The sequence below is a fragment of the Oryx dammah genome, unplaced genomic scaffold (genome assembly GCF_014754425.2).
Source record: "Oryx dammah isolate SB20612 unplaced genomic scaffold, SCBI_Odam_1.1 HiC_scaffold_20, whole genome shotgun sequence".
In the NCBI taxonomy this organism is placed as follows: domain Eukaryota; kingdom Metazoa; phylum Chordata; class Mammalia; order Artiodactyla; family Bovidae; genus Oryx; species Oryx dammah.
In genome coordinates this window covers 29,320,811-29,325,693 of record NW_024070204.1, presented here as the reverse complement: position 1 = coordinate 29,325,693, position 4,883 = coordinate 29,320,811, and the positions used below count along the sequence as shown (strand labels likewise).

The following is a 4,883-nucleotide window of genomic DNA, read 5'->3' as shown; positions in this document are numbered from 1 at the left end:
TAAAGTTCTCATCACATAAGAGATGTTCAGAAATCATTGAAGACTGGCTCAATTTTAATATACTATTATATTTTAACACTATCATGAATACTTTTTATAATGCTTGTGATAGTAAAGCATAGGAAAAACACTGTTATAAATTAGCATTCAGTTTGACACAGTGACATTCAGAGGTAACTTTCAGTGCTTTCTGAACCTTGGCCAAAGCCATAAGTCAGGAAAGAATCAGGTATCTTTCTTAAGCTTTTGATCCTGACCTTCTGAGGATAAGAAATGACAATAACATAAAAAACAGTTCTGATCAATAAACTTCAGCTTCCCCATTTTGTGATAGGTAGGCGAACAGACAGGGAGGGTTAAGAGAATTATCATATTTTTTCTGGAATCCATCTACTCCCCCTAACTCCCTTAGAAGATGAGCTTTAAGCTTTGACTATGCCTCATCTTTCTCCTGACCCCCACTCTTGAAGGTTACCTTGACCCCTTAGAACTTGGCTGCGGTATTACAGTATGGAAAATTACTGTTATTGCAGTATCAGTATTACAGTATGGAAAGAAACCTAAATGACTAAAAGTTGAGCTTCTGTTGCTCACAAGAATCAAGGTTCATAACAGAGATGAAGTTCAGTTATTGTTTAGTCTCTAAGTCATGTCTGAAGCTTGTTCAGTTACAGAAAAGTATGAAAAGTACTTTACTTTTAGTTTGTAAACAAAGATTTGTAGCTACTACTCTGGTACATGGATACCACCTAACTAAGTAGGTGGATTTTCCAGAGATAAAGCAAACACCAGGCTACTGGGGTGGGTGTATATGTGTGCTAAATCACTTCAGTAATGTCCGACTCTTTGGGACCCAATGGGCTGTAGTCTATCAGGCTCCTCTGTCCATGAGATTCTTCAGGCAAGAATACTGGAGTGGGTTGTCATGCCCTCCTTCAAGAGATCTTCCCTTGTCATGCCCTCCTTCAAGAGATCTTCCTAACCCAGGGTCGAACCCATGTCTCATGTCTCCTGTATTGGCAGGCAGGTTCTTTACCACTAGCACCTTCTGGGGAGCCCACTGGGGTGCGTACTTGGATTTAATGGATGCTCCTAGATGATCTCTGTTCATTTCCAAGGCAAACCATTCAATATCACAGTTATCCAAGTCTATGCCCCAACCAGTAACGCTGAAGAAGCTGAAGTTGAACGGTTCTATGAAGACCTACAAGACCTTTTAGAACTAACACCCCCAAAAGATGTCCTTTTCATTATAGGGGACTGGAATGCAAAAGTAGAAAGTCAAGAAACTCCTGGAGTAACAGGCAAATTTGGCCTTGGAATGCGGAATGAAGCAGGGCAAAGACTAATGGAGTTTTGCCAAGAAAATGCACTGGTCATAGCAAACACCCTCTTCCAACAACACAAGAGAAGACTCTGCACATGGATATCACCAGATGGTCAACACTGAAATCAGATTGATTATATTCTTTGCAGTCAAAGATGGAGAAGCTGTATACAGTCAACAAAAACAAGACCAGGAGCTGACTGTGGCTCAGATCATGAACTCCTTGTTACCAAATTCAGACTTAAATTGAAGAAAGTAGGGAAAACGGCTAGACCATTCAGGTATGGCCTAAATCAAATCCCTTATGATTATACAGTGGAAGTGAGAAATAGATTTAAGGGCCTAAATCTGATAGATAGAGTGCCTGATGAACTATGGAATGAGGTTCGTGACATTGTACAGGAGACAGGGATCAAGACCATCCCCATGGAAAAGATGCAAAAAAGCAAAATGGCTGCCTAGGGAGGCCATACAAATAGCTGTGAAAAGAAGAGAGGTGAAAAGCAAAGGAGAAAAGGAAAGATATAAGCATCTGAATGCAGAGTTCCAAAGAATAGCAAGAAGAGATAAGAAAGTCTTCTTCAGCAATCAATGCAAAGAAATAGAGGAAAACAACAGAATGGGAAAGACTAGAGATCTCTTCAAGAAAATTAGAGATACCAAGGGAACATTTTATGTAAAGATGGGCTTGGTAAAGGACAGAAATGGTATGGACCTAACAGAAGCAGAAGATATTAAGAAGAGGTGGCAAGAATACACAGAAGAACTGTACAAAAAAGATCTTCACGACCCAGATAATCATGATGGTGTGATCACTCATCTAGAGCCCGACATCCTGGAATGTGAAGTCAAGTGGGCCTTAGAAAGCATCACTACGAGCAAAGCTAGTGGAGGTGATGGAATTCCAATTGAGCTATTTCAAAGCCTGAAAGATGATGCTGTGAAAGTGCTGCACTCAATATGCCAGCAAATTTGGAAAACTCAGCAGTGGCCACAGGACTGGAAAAGGTCAGTTTTCATTCCAATCCCAAAGAAAGGCAATGCCAAAGAATGCTCCAAACAAATACTGCACAACTGCACTCATCTCACATGCTAGTAAAGTAATGCTCAAAATTCTCCAAGCCAGGCTTCAGCAATACGTGAACTGTGAACTTCCAGATGTTCAAGCTGGTTTTAGAAAAGGCAGAGGAACCAGGGATCAAATTGCCAACATCTGCTGGATCATGGAAAAAGCAAGAGAGTTCCAGAAAAACATCTATTTCTGCTTTATTGACTATGCCAATGTCTTTGACTGCATGGATCACAATAAACTGTGGAAAATTCTGAAAGAGATGGGAATACCAGACCACCTGATCTGCCTCTTGAGAAACCTATAGGCAGGTCAGGAAGCAACAGTTAGAACTGGACATGGAACAACAGACTGGTTCCAAATAGGAAAAGGAGTACGTCAAGGCTGTATTTTGTCACCCTGCTTGTTTAACTTATATGCAGAGTACATCATGAGAAACGCTGGGCTGGAAGAAGCAACAGCTGGAATCAAGATTTCCAGGAGAAATATCAATAACCTCAGATATGCAGATGACACCACCCTTTTGGCAGAAAGTGAAGAGGAGCTAAAAAGCCTCTTGGTGAAAGTGAAAGAGGAGAGTGAAAAAGTTGGCTTAAAGCTCAACATTCAGCAAACTAAGATCATGGCATCTGGTCCCATCACTTCATGGGAAATAGATGGGGAAACAGTAGAAACAGTGTCAGACTTTATTTTTTTGGGCTCCAAAATCACTGCAGATGGTGACTGCAGCCATGAAATTAAAAGACACTTACTCCTTGGAAGAAAAGTTATGACCAACCTAGATAGCATATTCAAAAGCAGAGACTTTACTTTGCTGACTAAGGTCCGTCTAGTCAGGGCTATGGTTTTTCCAGTGGTCATGTATGGATGTGAGATTTGGACTGTGAAGAAGGCTGAGTGCCAAAGAATTGATGCTTTTGAACTGTGGTGTTGGAGAAGACTCTTGAAAGTCCCTTGAACTGCAAGGAGATCCACCCAGTCCATTCTGAAGGAGATCAGCCCTGGGATTTCTTTGGAAGGACTGATGCTAAAGCTGAAACTCCAGTACTTGGGCCACCTGATGCGAAAAGTTGACTCATTGGAAAAGACTCTGATGCCGGGAGGGATTGGGGGCAGGAAGAGCAGGGGACAACAGAGGATGAGATGGCTGGATGGGATCATGGACTCAATGGACGTGAGTCTGAGTGAACTCTGGGGTTGGTGATGGACAGGGAGGCCTGGCGTGCTGCGATTCATGGGGTCGCAAAGAGTTGGATACGACTGAGCGACTGAACTGAACTGAACTGGATACAGCAAGTCTCCTTTGTCCCTCTAAACTCATTAAATCTAAATTGCAACAGGGAATCCTAATTCTTTTTTTTTTTCCCACTCAGATGGTGTCCTCTCCCTCTTACTCTCCCAAAAGAAGAGAAGAACGATCATCAATGGCCAATGGCAGCTGCAGAAGCAGCACCAAGGACCGGCTTCCCGCTCAGGAGAGAACACTGCACCTCCTCCTCGTGGTTTCGGGTGCTCTACACGATCAGAGAAACTTCTCTAGTAACAAACTATAGAAATGATCCCTGAAAGTATAGTCTTTGGAATCCTAATTCTTTTCCTTCTCTCCCACCTCTTGAAGCACAGGGCTACCCTACAGAAGGTAACCACAATTTTATTGTATGAATTATCACTACTGTAAAGATGATTATTATAAAAAAAACTAGAGTTTTGGCGGCCTTGGGAGGAATTTATATTTGTTGGGACAATTGTTCTTTGGAAACACTGACCCAGTGGTGTTTTATGGTAGGAATCACTCGAGTAATTGGGCCAGCAGGCAGATTTTGCTTTTCAAGTTCTTTTTTCCTTCATGAAGCATTTGGGTTGATGTTATAGAGAGGAATGTTTCTAAGTTTGAAGCCATCAGTGGATTCCAACCTCATCTGAATTTATATAAAGGAAAAAGGAAACCTTTTCATTTCTGCCAATAAGTATTTATTCTCAAATGGATGGGATTGGACTATCCATAAAAAGGAGGAAATGGGTGATTCAGTGGTGTGATTGCAGAGCCTGAGTTTAAAGAATTAAGTTTAATTCTAATCCTGTGATGCGACCTAAGGACAAATAGCCCCACTTTGTTGTGAAATGGGGATGATACAGCCTAGTGTACAGGGCTTTTGTGAGAATTATATTAAGTCATATATATAGTAGTTATTTCTAAAGTGCTACATAAAAGTAAGGCAGTATTATCAGGCAGCTAGGCAAACCTAAAAGCTTTAATAAAACCTATCCTTTACTGACTATAAGAAGACATTTTCTTACCAATGTGCAAACAAGACATTCACCGTTAAAAGTTAAGTTTTTGAGACTAAATGGTTCAGGAAGCAATAAAGATGATCTAATATGTCAAGGGAGTCATTTTGAAAAAGAAATAAGTATTTTATAGACAGAAGTAGGAGACAATCTACTTCTTTTAAAGAACCATATCTATTCATAGCATATTTAGAAAAG

The 4,883-nt window shown here is 40.8% G+C and overlaps 1 non-coding gene across 1 annotated transcript; it reads right to left on the bottom strand.

Annotated features, from left to right (window-relative positions):
- Positions 1 to 3,760: 3,760 nt before the first annotated feature.
- On the bottom strand, positions 3,761 to 3,974 carry LOC120879715. Its single transcript, XR_005724861.1, has one exon. It is a non-coding gene; the product is annotated as a small nucleolar RNA U3 (small nucleolar RNA).
- Between the last annotated feature and the right edge of the window lie 909 nt (positions 3,975 to 4,883).